The sequence below is a fragment of the Ascaphus truei genome, unplaced genomic scaffold (genome assembly GCF_040206685.1).
Source record: "Ascaphus truei isolate aAscTru1 unplaced genomic scaffold, aAscTru1.hap1 HAP1_SCAFFOLD_236, whole genome shotgun sequence".
NCBI classification, from domain to species: Eukaryota; Metazoa; Chordata; class Amphibia; order Anura; family Ascaphidae; genus Ascaphus; species Ascaphus truei.
Window position 1 is genome coordinate 260,316 of NW_027455280.1, and position 20,302 is coordinate 280,617.

The window sequence follows — 20,302 nt, forward strand, 5'->3', positions numbered from 1 at the left end:
TGGAAAGTAATGTTACCAATACATGAGGGGAGCAGTGTAAGAGCGCTGAGTGCCGGGGGGGGGGGGGGGGAAGGTGCAGTGTAAGAGCGCTGAGTGCCGGGGGGGGGGGGGGGGGTGCAGTGTAAGAGCGCTGAGTGCCGGGGGGGGGTGCAGTGTAAGAGCGGTGAGTGCCGGGGGGGGGGGGGGGGTGTTGCAGTGTAAGAGCGCTGAGTGCCGGGGGGGGGGGTGCAGTGTAAGAGCGGTGAGTGCCGGGGGGGGGGGGGTGTTGCAGTGTAAGAGCGCTGAGTGGGGGGGGGGGGTGCAGTGTAAGAGCGCTGAGTGCCGGGGGGGGGGGGGTGCAGTGTAAGAGCGCTGAGTGCCGGGGGGGGGGGGTGCAGTGTAAGAGCGCTGAGTGCCGGGGGGGGGGGGTGCAGTGTAAGAGCGCTGAGTGCCGGGGGGGGTGCAGTGTAAGAGCGGTGAGTGCCGGGGGGGGGTGTTGCAGTGTAAGAGCGCTGAGTGCCGGGGGGGGGGGGTGCAGTGTAAGAGCGCTGAGTGCCGGGGGGGGGGTGCAGTGTAAGAGCGGTGAGTGCCTGGGGGGGGGGTGCAGTGTAAGAGCGCTGAGTGCCGGGGGGGGGTGCAGTGTAAGAGCGCTGAGTGCCGGGGGGGGGGGTGTTGCAGTGTAAGAGCGCTGAGTGCCGGGGGGGGGGGGTGCAGTGTAAGAGCGCTGAGTGCCGGGGGGGGTGTTGCAGTGTAAGAGCGCTGAGTGCCGGGGGGGGTGCAGTGTAAGAGCGGTGAGTGCCGGGGGTGGGGGGGTGCAGTGTAAGAGCGCTGAGTGCCGGGGGGGGGGTGCAGTGTAAGAGCGCTGAGTGCCGGGGGGGGGGGTGCAGTGTAAGAGCGCTGAGTGCCGGGGGGGGGTGTTGCAGTGTAAGAGCGCTGAGTGCCGGGGGGGGGGGGTGCAGTGTAAGAGCGCTGAGTGCCGGGGGAGGGGGGGCACTGTAAGAGCGCTGAGTGCCGGGGGGGGGGGAGGGTGCAGTGTAAGAGCGCTGAGTGCCAGGGGGGGGGGGGTGCAGTGTAAGAGTGCTGAGTGCCGGGGGGGGGGGGGGTGCAGTGTAAGAGCGCTGAGTGCCGGGGGGGGGGGGGGGTTGCAGTGTAAGAGCGCTGAGTTCCGGGGGGGGGGGGGTGCAGTGTAAGAGCGCTGAGTGCCGGGGGGGGGGTGCAGTGTAAGAGCGCTGAGTGCCGGGGGGGGTGCAGTGTAAGAGCGCTGAGTGCAGGGGGGGGGGGGTGCAGTGTAAGAGCGCTGAGTGCCGGGGGGGGGGTGCAGTGTAAGAGCGCTGAGTGCCGGGGGGGGTGGGGTGCAGTGTAAGAGCGCTGAGTGCCGGGGGGGGGGTGCAGTATAAGAGCGCTGAGTGCCGGAAGGGGGGGGGGGTGCAGTGTAAGAGCGCTGAGTGCCGGGGGGGGTGCAGTGTAAGAGCGCTGAGTGCCGGGGGGGGGGGGTGCAGTGTAAGAGCGCTGAGTGCCGGAAGGGGGGGGGGGTGCAGTGTAAGAGCACTGAGTGCCGGGAGGGGGGCAGGGGTGCAGTGTAAGAGCGCTGAGTGCCGGGGGGTGGGGGGGTGCAATGTAAGAACGCTGAGTGCCGGGGGGGAGGGTGCAGTGTAAGAGCGCTGAGTGCCAGGGGGTGCAGTATAAGAGCGCTGAGTGACAGGGGGGTGGGGGTAGAGTAAAAGAGCGGTGAGTGCCGGTGGTGGGGGGGAGCAGTGTAAGAGCGCTGAGTGCCTGAGTGCCGGGGGGTGGAGGGTGCAGTTTAAGAGCGCTGAGTGCCCGGGGGGGGGGGAGGGTGCAGTGTAAGAGCGCTGAGTGTCGGGGGGGAGGGTGCAGTGTAAGAGCGCTGAGTGTCGGGGGGGGGAGGGTGCAGTTTAAGAGCGCTGAGTGCCCGGGGGGGGGGGGGGGTGCAGTGTAAGAGCGCTGAGTGCCGGTGGGGTGCAGTATTAGAGCGCTGAGTGCCAGGGGGGGGTGCAATATTAGAGCGCTGAGTGCCAGTGGGGGTGGGGGTAGAGTAAAAGAGTGCTGAGTGCCGGGAGGGGGGGGGGGGAGGTGCAGTGCAAGAGTGCTGGCTGTGGGGGGGGAGCAGTGTAAGAGCGCTGGGTGTGTGGGAAGCAGTGTAAGAGCGCTGAATGCCAGGGGGGGTGCAGTGCAAGAGCGCTGGGGGGGGCGGGGGAGGAGGGAGGAGCAGTGTAAGAGCGCTGAGTGCCGGGGGGGGGGGGGTTGCAGTGTAAGAGCGCTGAGTTCCGGGGGGGTGTGCAGTGTAAGAGCGCTGTGTGCCGGGGGGGGGGGGGTGCAGTGTAAGAGCGCTGAGTGCCGGGGGGGGGGTGCAGTGTAAGAGCGCTGAGTGCCGGGGGGGGGGGGTGCAGTGTAAGAGCGCTGAGTGCCGGGGGGGGTGCAGTGTAAGAGCGCTGAGTGCCGGGGGGGGTGCAGTGTAAGAGCGCTGAGTGCCGGGGGGGGGGTGCAGTGTAAGAGCGCTGAGTGCCGGGGGGGTGCAGTGTAAGAGCGCTGAGTGCCGGGGGGGGGTGCAGTGTAAGAGCGCTGAGTGCCGGAAGGGGGGGGGGTGCAGTGTAAGAGCGCTGAGTGCCGGGAGGGGGGCGGGGGGTGCAGTGTAAGAGCGCTGAGTGCCGGGGGGGGGGGGTGTTGCAGTGTAAGAGCGCTGAGTGCCGGGGGGGGGGTGCAGTGTAAGAGCGGTGAGTGCCGGGGGGGGGTGTTGCAGTGTAAGAGCGCTGAGTGCCGGGGGGGGGGTGCAGTGTAAGAGCGGTGAGTGCCGGGGGGGGGGGTGCAGTATAAGAGCGCTGAGTGCCGGGGGGGGTGCAGTGTAAGAGCGCTGAGTGCCGGGGGGGGGGGGTGTTGCAGTGTAAGAGCGCTGAGTGCCGGGGGGGGGGGGTGCAGTGTAAGAGCGCTGAGTGCCGGGGGGGGGGGGGGTGCAGTGTAAGAGCGCTGAGTGCCGGGGGGGGGGGTGCAGTGTAAGAGCGGTGAGTGCCGGGGGGGGGGGTGTTGCAGTGTAAGAGCGCTGAGTGCCGGGGGGGGGGTGCAGTGTAAGAGCGGTGAGTGCCGGGGGGGGGGGGGTGTTGTAGTGTAAGAGCGCTGAGTGCCGGGGGGGGGGGTGCAGTGTAAGAGCGGTGAGTGCCGGGGGGGGGGGTGCAGTGTAAGAGCGCTGAGTGCCGGGGGGGTGCAGTGTAAGAGCGCTGAGTGCCGGGGGGGGGGGTGTTGCAGTGTAAGAGCGCTGAGTGCCAGGGGGGTTGGGTGCAGTGTAAGAGCGCTGAGTGCCGGGGGGGGGGGGGTGTTGCAGTGTAAGAGCGCTGAGTGCCGGGGGGGGGGGTGCAGTGTAAGAGCGGTGAGTGCCGGGGGTGGGGGGGTGCAGTGTAAGAGCGCTGAGTGCCGGGGGAGGGGGGGCACTGTAAGAGCGCTGAGTGCCGGGGGGGGGGGGTGCAGTGTAAGAGCGCTGAGTGCCAGGGGGGGGGGGTGCAGTGTAAGAGCGCTGAGTGCCGGGGGGGGGGGGGTGCAGTGTAAGAGCGCTGAGTGCCGGGGGGGGGGGGGTTGCAGTGTAAGAGCGCTGAGTGCCGGGGGGGGGGGGGGGTGCAGTGTAAGAGCGCTGAGTGCCGGGGGGGGGGGGTTGCAGTGTAAGAGCGCTGAGTTCCGGGGGGGGGGGGTGCAGTGTAAGAGCGCTGAGTGCAGGGGGGGGGGTGCAGTTTAAGAGCGCTGAGTGCCGGGGGGGGGGGTGCAGTGTAAGAGCGCTGAGTGCCGGGGGGTGGTGGGGTGCAGTGTAAGAGCGCTGAGTGCCGGGGGGGGGGGGTGCAGTGTAAGAGCGCTGAGTGCCGGAAGGGGGGGGGTGCAGTGTAAGAGCGCTGAGTGCCAGGGGGGGGGTGCAGTGTAAGAGCGCTGAGTGCCGGGGGGGGGTGGGTGCAGTGTAAGAGCGCTGAGTGCCGGAAGGGGGGGGGTGCAGTGTAAGAGCACTGAGTGCCGGGAGGGGGGCGGGGGGTGCAGTGTAAGAGCGCTGAGTGCCAGGGGGTGGGGGGGTGCAATGTAAGAACGCTGAGTGTCGGGGGGGAGGGTGCAGTGTAAGAGCGCTGAGTGTCGGGGGGGGGAGGGTGCAGTTTAAGAGCGCTGAGTGCCCGGGGGGGGGGAGGGTGCAGTGTAAGAGCGCTGAGTGCCGGTGGGGTGCAGTATTAGAGCGCTGAGTGCCAGGGGGGTGCAATATTAGAGCGCTGAGTGCCAGTGGGTGTGGGGGTAGAGTAAAAGAGTGCTGAGTGCCAGGAGGGGGGGGGGAGGTGCAGTGCAAGAGTGCTGGCTGTGGGGGGGGAGCAGTGTAAGAATGCTGGGTGTGTGGGAAGCAGTGTAAGAGCGCTGAATGCCAGGGGGGGTGCAGTGCAAGAGCGCTGGGGGGGGCGGGGGAGGAGGGAGGAGCAGTGTAAGAGCGCTGAGTGCCGGGGGGGGGGGGGGGGGTTGCAGTGTAAGAGTGCTGAGTTCCGGGGGGGGTGTGCAGTGTAAGAGCGCTGAGTGCCGGGGGGGGGGGTGCAGTGTAAGAGCGCTGAGTGCCGGGGGGGGGTGCAGTGTAAGAGCGCTGAGTGCCGGGGGGTGCAGTGTAAGAGCGCTGAGTGCCGGGGGGGGGGTGCAGTGTAAGAGCGCTGAGTGCCGGGGGGGGGTGCAGTGTAAGAGCGCTGAGTGCCGGGGGGGGGTGCAGTGTAAGAGCGCTGAGTGCCGGGGGGGTGCAGTGTAAGAGCGCTGAGTGCCGGAAGGGGGGGGGGGGGCTCAGTGTAAGAGCGCTGAGTGCCGGAAGGGGGGGGAGGGTGCAGTGTAAGAGCGCTGAGTGCCGGGAGGGGGGCGGGGGGTGCAGTGTAAGAGCGCTGAGTGCCGGGGGGTGGGGGGTGCAATGTAAGAACGCTGAGTGCCTGGGGGGAGGGTGCAGTGTAAGAGCGCTGAGTGCCAGGGGGGTGCAGTATAAGAGCGCTGAGTGACAGGGGGGGTGGGGGTAGAGTTAAAGAGCGGTGAGTGCCGGTGGTGGGGGGGAGCAGTGTAAGAGCGCTGAGTGCCTGAGTGCCGGGGGAGGGGGGGTGGAGGGTGCAGTTTAAGAGTGCTGAGTGCCCGGGGGGGGGGGGAGGTTGCAGTGTAAGAGCGCTGAGTGTCGGGGGGGGGGAGGGTGCAGTGAAAGAGCGCTGAGTGCCGGTGGGGTGCAGTATTAGAGCGCTGAGTGCCAGGGGGGGTGCAATATTGTAGCGCTGAGTGCCAGGGGGGGTGGGGGTAGAGTAAAAGAGTGCTGAGTGCCGGGAGGGGGGGGGAGGTGCAGTGCAAGAGTGCTGGCTGTGGGGGGGGGAGCAGTGTAAGAGCGCTGGGTGTGTGGGAAGCAGTGTAAGAGCGCTGAGTGCCAGGGGGGGTGCAGTGCAAGAGCGCCTGGGGGGGGCGGGGGGGAGGGAGGAGCAGTGTAAGAGCGCTGAGTGCCGGGGGGGGGCGGGGTGTATGCAAGAGTACTGGTTCTGGGGGGGGGAGCAGTGTAAGAGAGCGGGGTGTGTGTGGGGGGGAGCAGCGTAAGAGCGCTGGCAGTTGCAGTGTAAGAGAGCAGAGTGCCAGGGGGGGGGGCAGTGCAAGACCACTGGCTCTGGGGGGGGGGAGCAGTGTAAGAGCGCTGGGTGTGGGGGGGGAGCAGTGTAAGAGCGCTGGCTGTGGGAGGGGAGCAGTGTAAGAGCGCTGGGTGTGGGGGGGGATCAGTGTAAGAGAGCTAGCTGGGGGGGGAGCAGTGTAAGAGCGCTGGCTGGGGGGAGCAGTGTAAGAGTGCTAGGTGTTGGGGGGGAGCAGTGTAAGAGCGCTGGCTGGGGGGAGCAGTGTAAGAGTGCTGGGTGTTGGGGGGGAGCAGTGTAAGAGCGCTGGGTGTGTGGGGGGGAGCAGTGTAAGAGAGCTGGATTGGGAGGGGGAGCAGTGTAAGAGCGCTCGGTGTGTGTGGGGGAGCAGTGTAAGAGAGCTTGGTGGGGGGGAGCAGTGTAAGAGAGCTGGGTGGGATGGGGAGCAGTGTAAGAGAGCTGGGTTTGTGGGGGGGAGCAGTGTAAGAGAGCTGGGTTGGGAGGGGGAGCAGTGTAAGAGCGCTCGGTGTGTGGGGGGGAGCAGTGTAAGAGAGCTTGGTGGGGGGGAGCAGTGTAAGAGAGCTGGGTGGGAGGGGGAGCAGTGTAAGAGAGCTGGCTGTGGGGGGGAGCAGTGTAAGAGCGCTGAGTGTGTGGGGGGGAGCAGTGTAAGAGAGCTGGGTGGGGGGAGCAGTGTAAGAGAGCTGGGTGGGAGGGTGTAGAGGGAGAAAGGGGGTGGCCCGGTATTAAAGGGCTTGCACCCCATTTGGCCATCCCCTGACCTCACCAGGGAGACAAGGGATTAACTGGGCTGAGGTCCAGAAATGTGATTTAACCCTTGTTATGACATGAAAATGTATATTCCCCTGTTCCCAAGCTTTATTGTAATATCTGGTTTAATCAGTGTCTGCATCACACACACACTAGGATCCATCCGGGAGTACAAGGGTTAATAGTTCTTTAGTGATTATAGCCCTTTGTGTAATTTTCCCGCCATTTCAGGCACCATTTTGCAGGGCCCCATAGGCCGCCATTGGAGCTCCATGCGTTTCAATGGCGAATCTTGCTGTTCTGGTCCTGTTTCCTGTGAAGACCAGCAGGTGGCGTCCGAGAGGAGGAGTGGCGGTTTCCCATTGTAAGTCAATGGGCCCGTTGACTTCAATGGAGATTCCTCGACAGCGCTTTCCAGGAACGAGTTGGCTGCCGTCCAAACCGCAAAACCGCAAAAGCATGTACTTTTTCTATAAGAGAGCTTTGATCACTTAGCAGTCAAGTTCAACGTTAAGTGGCGTGGGGAATAAACAGTTCTAGAGCACCTAGAAATAAAACTCTTTTTGCCCCTAGTTCCTAGACCTCCCCCCACTCGACCACATCCGGGTCCCCGAATTCTGGACCCCGAGAAGGGTCGCACCGATAGAGCAGGTCGCGCCATATAGTTCCGATGGCGGCGGCAGAAACAGCTCAAGAAAACGTCTAAGTGTGAAAAGCTGAAATCTATGAATCCATATCTCCGGTTCCGGAGGGTCCAGAGGGCCAGGGTTTGGGGTATCTGTAGTCACTGCTCCGGCATCGCTGCAGAACCATCCTTGACCCTCTTGGACCAATCTGATGGAGTATGGACTCCCTTGAAAATTCGGGACTTTTCCCATAGACTCCAATGGCGGCCAATCTCCATTGACTGGCTATGGCGGAAAAACCCCATTGACTTCAACGGCGGCGTTGCCGCGTTGAAAGTCTATGGCGGCGGATTCCCATAGCCGCCAACGGCGGCGGTTTGCCATTGAAAGTCTACGGCGGCGGAGCCCGTTATTTTCAATGGGGATTTAGTGAAAAAACGTGATTTAATTTACTGCGGAGTTTATTGTAATAAAATAGGAAACGGTTGTAGGTGTATTTGTGTAACTCCGGTTCCTGAGGTCCTAGCGGGTCGCAAATTGGACCACATGGTGTGCCAGTTCCGGAATTGAGAACTGGGAAGTTTGGACACGCTGAGCCCAACGGAACCGGACATTTTAATATGTTGGTGTTTTACTAATAACACTGTATCCCTAGGCAAGGACAAGACCCAGAGGAAATTCCTTTGGGACAAAGGACAGCAGATGGCCAGGGAAGCGTCCTAATGTCTAGAGTTTAAGTGCTGTTCAAAGGAGTTTATCACCTCCACTGTTTATATGAGGGCAGAGATGACTCAAACCAGAGCAGTCTGTAAGTTTCACCTTTAACACCTCACAACAAAGAATATCCTGCCAGAAAACCCATCTGGCAGACTGGCTGGCATTCCTGATGCAAATGTGGGGCTACAGAAATGAGACCCCAGAGTTCTAATGCGCATGTGCCAACTAGCAGGGGGGCATGTATCAAAATGTGTTCCCACGTTAGAGAGTGGCTACAGGTAATTGAAAACCAATCACCTGTACTTAATGTTAAGGATAGGGTTACAAAAGATATATAAACTGTGGTAATCCCTATACCCATTGTCTTCTGATATCATCTTGATTGTACCTGATTGCTGGAGAATTGCTATGCAACATACGTCTCACCCCCCATCCCCAAAGTAAGTGTACTTCTTGCCTGTTACTGTACTATATTGTGTGTTCACCTATCCAAAGGAATAAATATACTTTATTATATCTAAGCCTCGTTCAGTTCAAACCCAGTTATTTGATGTAACTTACAACCTGTCATAACCTATCGTGACAGGCTTTGTAATTAACTGGTGGCAGCAGCGGGATTGAACTGGACCTGTATTACAGTGTACCGAGGGATACTGTAATACAGTGGGAACTCGATGGTAATTGCGAGTTCCTGGGACTAAAGATATTAAACACACGGTAGTGCAACAAGTAACACAAGTTGTCACACCACCTCACTGCTGCGACCCAGAACCATGAGTGAAGAGGAAGGCTCATACCTCCTGTGGACTAGAACTCAGCTGAAGGACAAGTGCCGTGACTATGGACTGGAATATGAGAACCAGGCGGTCGCAGACATGATAGCAGCAATCATGGACTATGAAGCCTGGCTTGCAGAGCCTCAGGATACGGCTCAGCTTGCCCTTGTACAGCCGCCCGGAGATCAGGGAATGAACCCAGTGCCGGGGCGGCGGGATCCCGGGGAGGGGACAAGTGCACCTCCCGGGACCAGTGCAACAGGAGGGGCATTGGTGGCTGCGGCTACCAGTCCGTTTACCCCTGAAATGTTGGCACTGATTACAACGTGGGGAGACCAAGAGACAGCGGAGGAGCGGCTACAGTTTATCTCTATGGCAGTGAACAGACCCGCTTATTGCCCCTCGGTCCAACCCCGCAAAGAGGAACTCCAACTGGACAAGCACAGTCTCACCAAGTACGTGGAAGGCACTGATCAGATCGACAGGTTTTTTAAAGAACTTTGAAACGCAGTGCCGGCGGTACCGGGTGCTTCCCCAGCATAGGGTTGCACGCTTGGATCCGTTACTCTCCGGCTTGGCTAAGCAGACGATGATGGCGCTTCCAGAGGAGTATGCTGATGATTATGACCACCTGAAAGAACTATTGCTATTTCAGCACGGTTTTACCCCTGAAGCTTACCGGGGTAAATTCCGGCTGGAGGAGAGGAAGCCTCAGGAGTCCTAAGTCACCTATGTGACCCGCATGGCTTTATACGGGATCCGCTGGGTGGAGGGCTATGAGGCCAGGATTTACCAACGCCTGCTGGACCTCATCTTTCAGGAGCAGCTCATGCAGCAGTGCCCGCCGGCGGTGAGGGCTTGGGTGTATGACAAAAAGCCCAAGACTTACACAGAGGCGGCGAGGCTTGCAGACGACTATGTGGTCAGCCGAGCCCAGATGACCGCCAAGGCACCAGCCAAAGCGGCGGCAGAGCCGGGGCTGGCCAAGAAATCTGCTAGTACCCCTCAATGGACTCAGAAGCCGCCTTCGGGCAGCAGTCCACAGAAGGCGGGAGAGCTCCGGCATGAGCGCCGGTGCTACAACTGTAACAGCACTGGTCACCTCAGACCAGATTGCCCGGAACCTCTGCGTTCCAACCGACCCCATCAGGGGCAACGCACCCCAGCTGCGAAGCCGGTAGCCCGTGTGTGGGTGGCTTCCACCAAAGAACCAGGACCGGTCATGGAAACAACTCCCAGCGAGACATCCCATGTCACCCCTATCCCGTTTTCATCAGTGCCTACAGCCAGGAGCGGAGGACATCTCAGCGCAGACCTGCAGCAGATGGACGGCCGGAGCAAACATCTCACCCCGGTCACAGTCGGTGACCGGCAAGCAGTCGACTTGCTGGATTCAGGATCTGCAGTGACCCTGGTCCGACCTGATATGGTCTGGCCAGAGGAATTGCTCCCAGGCCCTGGGATGCAGATCACCAACGGAGAGCCACGTTTCTTGCAGGTGGCCCGAATCTTTTTGGATTGGGGGGAGGGCAAGGGTGTGCGGGAGGTGGGGGTTTTACCCGGTTTGGATGCTGAAATTCTTTTGGGCAACGATCTGGGACTGATGACCTGCACCTACGACCGTGTGCCCAAGCCCGCTGCAGTGGTGGCGGTTACCCGGAGCCAGACAGCGGCAATGCCGGCGGCGCCCACTCCAGTCCCCCAGCCTTTGGGACCAACGTTAGCGGAGGGCGCAGAGGAGCCCGGGGAGGTAAGCCAGGATCAGTTGCAACCACAGACTGACTTACCGTTTCCCCTCAACCTTCCCCATTCTCCAGACAATGACATGACTGGGGGGTGGCCAGCCTTAGGAGCCCAGTTTAGGGAGGCAGTGAAGACAGACCCTACCCTGGCCGGCGTGAGACTTCGGGCGTCCGAATCTCAAGCAGGGGAAGGCACTGAGCACTGCCTATGGCACAAGGGACTCCTGTACAGAGAGGAAGGGAATCCGGGGATAGAGGAGGGGGTGACCGGTAAGCAACAGCTAGTAGTGCCCCAGGGGTACCGACAGCAACTGTTACGGGTAGCTCACTCTATTCCGTTAGCGGGACATCAGGGGGTCACCAGGACGTGAGCCCGGTTATTACAGCGTTACTACTGGCCGGGGGCATCTCGAGATGCGAGCAACTTCTGCCGCTCTTGTGATGTCTGCCAGCGAGTAGGTAAGGCGGGCGACCGTGTGAAGGCACCCCTGAGACCCCTACCGATAATAGGGGAACCCTTCCAGAAGGTAGCGATGGACCTTATAGGACCCCTTATGATTCCTAGCAGGTCAGGGAAGTGCTACATCCTCACGGTGGTGGATTTTGCCACCCGGTACCCTGAGGCGGTAGCGCTTGGCACCATAAGTGCCAAGACAGTGGCAGCAGCTTTGCTGAACATTTTCTCGGGGGTAGGTTTCCCTAGTGAGATCCTAACCGATCAGGGGTCTCAGTTCATGAGTGAACTGTTACATTGTCTCTGGGATGCTTGCGGTGTACAGCACTGGCGCACTACTCCTTACCATCCCCAGACAAACGGATTATGTGAGAGGTTTAACGGGACCCTGAAGCAGATGCTTCGGACCTTTATAGAGGCGGAGGGGAAAGACTGGGAGATTCACCTGCAGCACTTGCTGTTTGCATACCGAAAGGTACCGCAAGAATCTACAGGCTTCTCCCCCTTCGAGCTACTATATGGCCGCAGGGTACGTGGACCTCTGGACCTATTCCGTGAGGGATGGGAAGGGGAGACTACTGCTACTGATGCTTCAGTGATCCAGTATGTACTAGATCTCTGAGACCGGTTAGAGATGCTCATGCCCGTAGCAGAGAATTCATCCCAGGACAGCAGGGGCTTGTTCTCAAACCCACTCGGGAGAACAAGCTGATGGCTGCCTGGTCGGGACCGTACTCGGTTATCCGAAAGGTGAATGAGTGCAACTATGTTGTACAGGTAGCGCCTGAGAGGCACAAGACATATCACATTAACATGTTGAAGGAATACAGAGCACCGAGTATGGGATCAGTGCTGGCCATTTGTAGCCCACTGCTGGAGGATCCGGCGAGCAATGCTCTGCCTGATCTCCTAGGGGAGGCTAGGCAGGGAAACACTGTGGAGCAGGTGGAGATAGGGGCACAGTTGAGTGCTAGGCAGAAGGGAGAAGCCAGGGACATGCTAGCTCAGTTTAGCACCCTCTACACTGACATGCCAGGGACCACACATCTCACCAAACACCCAGTGCACAAAGGGGACCTGCAGCCTCTGCATAAGCATGCTTATAGAGTGTCAGCAGAGGTCAAGACAAGTATGGAGAGAGAGATAGAGGAGATGCTGACCCTAGGGGTAATTACTCCGTCCCAGAGCCCTTGGGCAAGTCCAGTAGTCCTAGTTCCTAAAAAGGACAAGACCACACGGTTTTGTGTGGACTACTGGTTGCTCAACGCTGGGACGGTGTCAGATGCTTACCCCATGCCCCGCATGGATGAGTTACTAGATGAACTCGCGGGGGCAAAGTATCTGACCACCATGGATTTGAGCAAAGGCTATTGGCAAATCCCACTGACCCTGGAGGCTAGGGAGAAGTCAGCATTCATCACTCCAAGTGGCCTCTATGAGTTTTTGGTGATGCCATTTGGGATGAAGAATGCCCCGACTACCTTTCAACGCCTGGTCAATTGGTTACTGGAAGGGATGCAGAGCTATGCCAGGGCTTACTTAGATGACATTGCTGTCTTTAGTAATTCCTGGGAATCCCACATAGGACATGTAGCTGCGGTGCTGGATAGGATCAGGGAGGCTGGGCTTAGCTTAAAACCCACTAAGTGTATGGTAGGGATGGCAGAAGTCCTGTACTTAGGGCGCAGGGTGGGTGGAGGGCATCTCAAACCAGAGCCAGCCAAGGTAGAAGCCATAGTTCAGTGGCCTGTTCCAAAAACCAAGAAACAGGTCATGGCATTTTTGGGCACCGCAGGGTACTATAGGAAATTTGTCCCACAGTACAGCGCCGTGGCTAAACCCCTGACTGATCTGACTAAGAAGCAACTGCCTGTGCTTATTACCTGGACTCCTCCCTGTGAAACTGCTTTCCAAGCCCTGAAAATTGCGCTTGCTGGAGCCCCCATACTGGCTGCCCCAGACTTTACCAAGCATTTTCTCATTCAGACTGATGCCTCAGACTTTGGTATTGGAGCTGTACTGAGCCAGGTGGGGGACGACGGCAGAGAGCACCCTGTGGTGTATCTCAGTCGCAAACTGCTCCCCAGGGAGGTGGCATATGCCACCATTGAGAAGGAGTGCTTGGCCAATGTGTGGGCACTCAAAAAGCTCCAGCCCTATGTATATGGGAGGGCTTTCATGGTCATCACGGACCACAACCCTCTGAGTTGGCTACAGAGGGTGTCAGGGGAAAATGCCAAATTGCTGAGATGGAGCTTGGCTTTACAAGAATTTGAATTTACCATTCAGCACAAAAAGGGCAGTTAAAACAGCAATGCTGATGGACTTTCACGCCAGGACTATCCCTATGAGACTGAATTCATTAATGGTGCCAGCAGTGCCCCACTCCCCGTTAGGGCCAGTGGGCCACAGGTCACCCATTAAGAAGGGGAGGTGTAGAGGGAGAAAGGGGGTGGCCCGGTATTAAAGGGGTTGCACCCCATTTGGCCATCCCCTGACCTCACCAGGGAGACAAGGGGTTAACTGGACTGAGGTCCAGAAATGTGATTTAACCCTTGTTATGACATGAAAATGTATATTCCCCTGTTCCCAAGCTTTATTGTAATATCTGGTTTAATCAGTGTCTGCATCACACACACTAGGATCCATCCGGGAGTACAAGGATTAATAGTTCTTTAGTGATTATAGCCCTTTGTGTAATTTTCCCGCCTTTTCAGGCACCATTTTGCAGGGTCCCATAGGCCGCCATTGGAGCTCCATGCGTTTCAATGGCGAATCTTGCTGTTCTGGTCCTGTTTCCTGTGAAGACCAGCAGGTGGCATCCGAGAGGAGGAGTGGCGGTTTCCCATTGTAAGTCAATGGGCCCATTGACTTCAATGGAGATTCCTCGACGGCGCTTTCCAGGAACGAGTTGGCTGCTGTCCAAACCGCAAAAACGCAAAGCGGATACTTTTTCTATAAGAGAGCTTTGATCACTTAGCAGTCAAGTTCAACGTTAAGTGGCGTTGGGAATAAACAGTTCTAGAGCACCTAGAAATAAAATTCTTTTTGCCCCTAGTTCCTAGACCTCCCCCCACTCGACCACAACCGGGTCCCCGAATCCTGGACCCCCGAGAAGGGTTGCACCGATAGAGCGGGTCGCGCCATAGGTTCCGATGGCGGCGGCAGAAACAGCTCAAGAAAACGTCTAAGTGTGAAAAGCTGAAATCTATGAATCCATATCTCTGGTTCCGGAGGGTCCAGAGGGCCAGAGTTTGGGGTATCTGTAGTCACTGCTCCGGCATCGCTGCAGAACCATGCTTGACCCTCTTGGACCAACCCGACGGAGTATGAACCCCCTTGAAAGTTCGGGACTTTTCCCATAGACTCCAATGGCGGCCAATCTCCATTGACCGGCTATGGCGGAAAAACCCCATTGACTTCAACGGCGGCGTTGCCCCGTTGAAAGTCTATGGCGGTGGATTCCCATAGCCGCCAACGGCGGCAGTTTGCCATTGAAAGTCTATGGCGGCGAAGCCCGTTGTTTTCAATGGGGATTTAGTGAAAAACCGTGATTTAATTTACAGCGGAGTTTATTATCTTAAAATAGGAAACGGTTGGAGGAGGACTTCCGGTGACGTCACCGCACATGGACACATAAACGGAGAGCTCCCGAGCCCCCGCCAGCATAACATAGCATAATAACAGTCTCTGGACCCCAAAACGCTCCCAAATAAAAGCAGAGAGCAAGAGAAGGCACCAGAGATGGCTCACCGCTCGAAAAAAACGGCACAACAAAGCGTCTCTAACTACTTCCCGACGAGTTAGAGGCCCGCAGGGAGCTGCGGCCTATTCCAAGATGGCGACGCATCTAACTCGCGGGAAGGGCCTGGCGGTGCGGCCGACAATGACGGCGTGAATAAAGAAATAAACAAGGCATATCTCGAAGACCTGTTCACCAGGATGAGACAGGGCTTCCAAGACGATATCTCTAAAGCAGTGCATACCCTGCAAACTGACATGAATCGCCTCTCGCAGCGCACAGACACTATTAAAAATAAAGTGGACAGTCTGGAACATGCCCAATCATCTGTAAAAGACGAAATGAACCGAATGCAGTTCGAAATACGGGCGCTCAATGAGCAAGCGGAAGAACACGAGAACCGCGACCGCAGACAAAATGTTCGGATTAGATATATCCCAGAGACGGTTGACGCGGACTTGCTTCGCCCATATCTGATAGATCTGTTCAAGGATTTGGTCCCAGGCCTCACTATCGACAAGATGGAGATGGACCATGCCCACAGAGTCCTGGGGCCAAAGTCTGCGGATCCCAGAAGAACAAGAGATGTCATCGTTAAACTGCACCACTACCTGACAAAGGAGGCGATCCTGACGGCCAGCAGAGAGAGGGGCACAGTGCAGTTTCAGAACACTAAGCTTGAAATATACAGTGACCTCTCAAAAAAAACCATTGACAGACGGAGAGAGCTAAAGCCTTTGACCCAAAAGCTAAAGGACAACAACGTGAAATATCGCTGGGGTTTTCCATTTAAAATCGTGGTAAATAAGGGAGGCAAATTCCATACGCTCTCCTACCCTGAGGACTGCACGCGGTTCCTACGAGCCCTGGGTCTGACACAGGCTGGAGAAGAGGGCTCCCCTGGAGATGCGGAGGACACAGAGTGCCAACACCAGCAGCCAAGACCACAGCGAGCATCACAACGTATTGCAACGCAGAGGGCCCCAGCAGAGGAGGAGTAGGGGATCCCCCCCTACCCACCCTGCTCGCAGCACCCACAGGAGGAGCACCTGCCTGATCTGCTGGCATGCGGAGTTCCGCGAGGATGCAGCGACGCTGAGGAATCTACAGCTGGGGATCATGCCGCTGTCCTGAAGGATACACGAGACTTGGGGGGCCTCTCGGTTCCTGACGCCCATTTACCTGCTGATGTGCCTGGGCACGAACTTGGCCTGCACTGCCTCCCCCCCCGCCCTTCTGCCCCCCCGCCCGCTGGCATGGGCGGGGGGTCCTCTCCCTCCTCCCCCCCCAAAAAAGATAACCCCTGGTTGCACCCAGTTGTAATAATATCCAATACCAAAGATGTGAGCCAACTATATATCCCCCAAAGATAGAGAAGCTAGACACCGAGGGAAGGGGCATTAAGACGGGTCCGAGGATAGGGGTCCCAGTTAGAGAATTATAGACCTCAGAGGAGGGCAGAGATACCAGATACAGGGAGTAGGCACCCACCTAACTCGAGGATAAATACCCTAAGTGTACTGAAGGACGGGGCGGGTCTTCATGCTGATTTTCAGGAAACGTACAGTTAACTTGTTATACATTTCCTTGTTAACATATTTACCTTTTAACTAGGTCCAGTTGACCACATGACTAACCACAGGGGGTTCCGGGTGTATCCAGATGGGTCCACGGACGGGACGTCCCGAGAGGTTCTCAAGGGGCACTATGCCCTTCCCCCCATCCTTAGAGTGATGGGGGTACCCATGACGGGGTGCACATATCGCCCACTCATTCTCTTTTTCTCCTTCTCTATCTCCCCCCCCCCATTATTCCCTGCCTGTCTTACCCAGCCCATGCCAAACAGAGACAAAACCCAGCTTAGCCGCACGGAAAGCCCAGACACGGAGATTCCACAAAACAACTACGCAGATCACAAGAGGAGCTCTGAAAGCATGTCCCCCCTCCATCGTGGGAAAATGAAGGGAAAGGTAGGACGCACCACACACCCCAAAACCATAAATGGCTCTTAAAACGACACTTAAATTAATATCCTTTAAATGTTAGAGGGTTAAACTCGACCACCAAAAGAAAACTTGCCCTCCAAGAGTTCAAAAAAACAAAAGGCGACATACTGTTTTTACAGGAAACGCATTTCAATACTACGACCCCCCCAAACACCTTCCAGAGGGTTTTCCCACAGGCGTACTATGCATCATGCCCCACAAAAAAAGAGGGGTAGCGGTCCTATTTAAGCATACAGTCAAATTCTTGTTAAAACGAGAGACTGCTGACCCAGAAGGGAGATACATTATCCTACAGGGTACCCTGTCGGGAGTGGATGTCACTCTTGTTAACATCTATGCCCCAAACGAAGGCCAGGCCAAGTTCTTAAGAGATCTATGTGACCTTATCGATCCCCAAACTCGACCTACATTGTTACTAGCAGGAGATTTAAACATGATAGCAATGCCGCAATTAGATAGAACAAGCCCCACAGGGACTCCACATCTCCGGGTCACAGAAAAGAATGCCAGAGAATTTAGACAGATAATGAAGGAGTTCTCCCTGACAGACATTTGGAGGGCACAGCACCAGGGGCAGCGGGACTACTCCTATTTCTCCCCCCCACACCAAACCTACTCAAGGATTGATTATTTTCTGGGTACTAAAGATATCTTCCAGGCAACCTCCCAGTCAGATATAAGATCAATATCTTGGTCGGATCACGCCCCGGTCTCGCTGACACTCTCCCTCCCCTTCTATAGAACTAACCAATACAATTGGAAACTGAACGATTCTTTGTTAAACCAAGTAGATGTAGAAATAGAGATTAAACAAAAACTCAGAGAATACTTCACGCTGAATAAGGGCTCCGTAGAGTCACCAGCAATTTTATGGGAAGCCCATAAGGCGACAATCAGACGGAATATCATCTCCATAGCATCACATAAGAAAAAAATAAAGCAAAAACTCTATAATGAGCTAGCGGAGAAAGTACAACTTTTAGAGCAGAAACATAAAACTAATCCCTCAAAAAAACTATTCAAATTGCTAGATAAAACCAGATCTGAACTTAAGCAGACCCAAATGGATGAAGTGGAGAGGGCGTTGCGGTGGACCAAACAAAACTATTACGATAAAGGTAATAAAGCCGACCGTTTACTCGCCTCCAAATTGCGAGGTATGAGAGCTAAATCCCAAATATCAGCTATTTTGACAAAATCAGGTACAAAGACACTTTGTGAGACGCAAATAGCGAACGAATTCTCGGAGTACTATAACAAATTATATAACCTAAATTTCCCAAAAAACAAATCATCAGACGCGGAGGCTATCTATACATACTTAGAAGCGTGTAAACTCCCGACACTTTCGGAAAGTAACCTCTCAGACCTAAATAAAGAAATATCCCTAGAAGAATTGATAGATGCAATCGCCCAATTAAAACCCGGCAAAACGCCAGGCCCAGATGGGTTCTCCAATCAGTACTACAAAAAATTTAAGCGGTTCTGGCCCCATATCTACTTGATGTGTTTAATGCATTTCTGGAAGGAACAGTCATCCCACCATCCATGTCTAAAGCTAATTTAGCAATCATACCAAAGGAAGGGAGAGATCCACTACAGTGTGGTAACTATCGCCCCATAGCCCTCCTTAATTCGGATTTAAAACTGTTCAGCAAAATTCTTGCAAATAGACTGACCCCCATACTCCCAAGCCTAATACACATAGATCAAGTCGGGTTTATTTCCGGCAGACAGGCCTCAGACAATGGCAACAAAGAAGAAAAAAGTTAGAAGCGCAGTCAATATGGGGTTGTGGTCAAACTCTATATCTTTATTAATATAACTTGTCCCAGGGATAACCCTCTAGGACAACAAAAACATAATAATCAATACATAAATGGTAATATTAAGAACTGTGCAGATGAAGCTATTGTGCAATTGCACTTGATGGGTCTCCAAGGGGTTAAAAACGGGAGTAGCCCGGTAGAGAGTCTCAGTCCTGCAAGCTGTGCACTGCCCGGGCAGGTTTAGGTATATAGGGGTACCCTAGGGTTGGGCCAATGCTCAATATGCTCACCCTTGATTCACTGTTGGTCCGTGGGGGTCCGGTCGTTTCCTTTAATCCCGAAATCCGCTCCGGTGCACGCTGCTCAGATGCGCTATGGCGCACGATAGCAGACAGCCCTCCGGGTGTCCGGGTCTGATGTCACTTCCGGCTGTGACGCACAGACCCTTCCCGGTAGTCTCTGGGCTGCGTCTGTCAGCTCTCCTCCTCCTGCTAGTTGCCGATCACCAGGCAAACAAGTTTGATCAGCTGGAGCCCAACGTGTGGTGTTAACAGCTCTACTCCACTGCACTGCATGGAAGCAAACACCCTATTGCTCCTCCTCCTACGCGTTTCACCAAAAGGCTTCGTCAGGGATATCATTGCACCAGTGCCATACTGATTTATAGCCAAGTTAATTGCAATGGCTCAATTAGTGTCACATTGAACTTCGATATTGGTCCAATAAATCCATTATCTAAATGGACTGGTGCTGCTGATATAAATGACTGGTTCATGTCACAAAAAGAAAAAACAATAATTATACAAAAAACATGATATGATAAAGATTGATTACAATATATGATAAATTAAAAATTTAATAAAATTTATTTTAAAAATACATTCTTTTATAAATTAATCGGTGTTGGTCATAATTAAACAATTGAATTCATTGGTATGTGTTATTTATTATTAATTTAGCTAAACAATTAAAACACATTTTATAACCCACAAATATTTTTAAATAAATAGCTAGATAACTTGATTGCAAAAAATCAATACATGAAATAGATAATATATTAAACAATCATAAAAAGGATTTAAAACATATAAAATCTGATAGAGGATTAAAATAATTTAAACCCTCAATTGATGAATGGTATAAGAGACAGATATCAATTATTGAAAAGCTAAAAGATCCAGCTCCTCATTCAGACCCACTGGACTCATTGTTTCCTTTAAACTTCTCTTTGTGCTGCCTATATAGTAAAGGCCGCAGGGACAACTGAGCAGATAAACAACGTATGTCGTATTGCAGTTAATGAACTGTTTTATTCTAAATTTTTCTCCTGTTACGTTGGATACAAACTCAGTACACTTATTTTCAATGTGTTTGCAGGTTAAACAATTAGTACGTCCACATTTATAGCAGCCACCTGGGCATGTCGGTTATCAGGCCTCAGACAATACTAGGAAAATTATAGACATAATCGACCATGTACATCTCTCATCCACGAAGGCCATCCTGTTGAGCTTGGATGCGGAAAAAGCATTCGACAGGATTAGGTGGGACTTCCTAGACCAAACGCTAATTAAATATGGATTTAAGGGCCCTTATTTAGAAGGGGTCAGAGCCCTATACAGATCTCCCATGGCTGTAGTGAAACTCCCAGGAGGAGACTCAAACCCTATAAACATAAAGAATGGTACTCGACAGGGATGCCCCTTGTCTCCGCTTCTGTTTGCTCTCTCTATCGAGCCCTTGGCAGCAACAATTAGAGATGAAAAAAATATAAACGGAATTGTAATAGGAGAGACAAACTACAAAATATCCCTATTTGCCGACGACATTATCCTAACTCTCGCCAACCCCTTGATTTCACTCCCGAACTTACACTCACAACTAGATAAATTTAGCAAAATCTCGGGATATAAAATCAATATGGATAAGTCGGAAGCATTGAACCTAACGCTATCAGATCCTGAAGTTAAATTACTACAAGCAAATTTTAAATATAAGTGGAACTCTACAAAGATCAAATACTTAGGAATCCAAATAACAAGGGAGTATAATTCGCTATATAAACATAACTACCCACCCTTATTTGAGAGGCTAAAAAAGGACCTCCAGAGCTGGAACGAATACCA

At 54.9% G+C, this 20,302-nt stretch overlaps 1 protein-coding gene across 1 annotated transcript in view; it reads left to right on the forward strand.

Moving 5' to 3' along the window:
* Positions 1-20,302, forward strand: part of CFP (complement factor properdin) — a 104,579-nt gene that overhangs the window by 30,089 nt on the left and 54,188 nt on the right. The window lies entirely within an intron of this gene.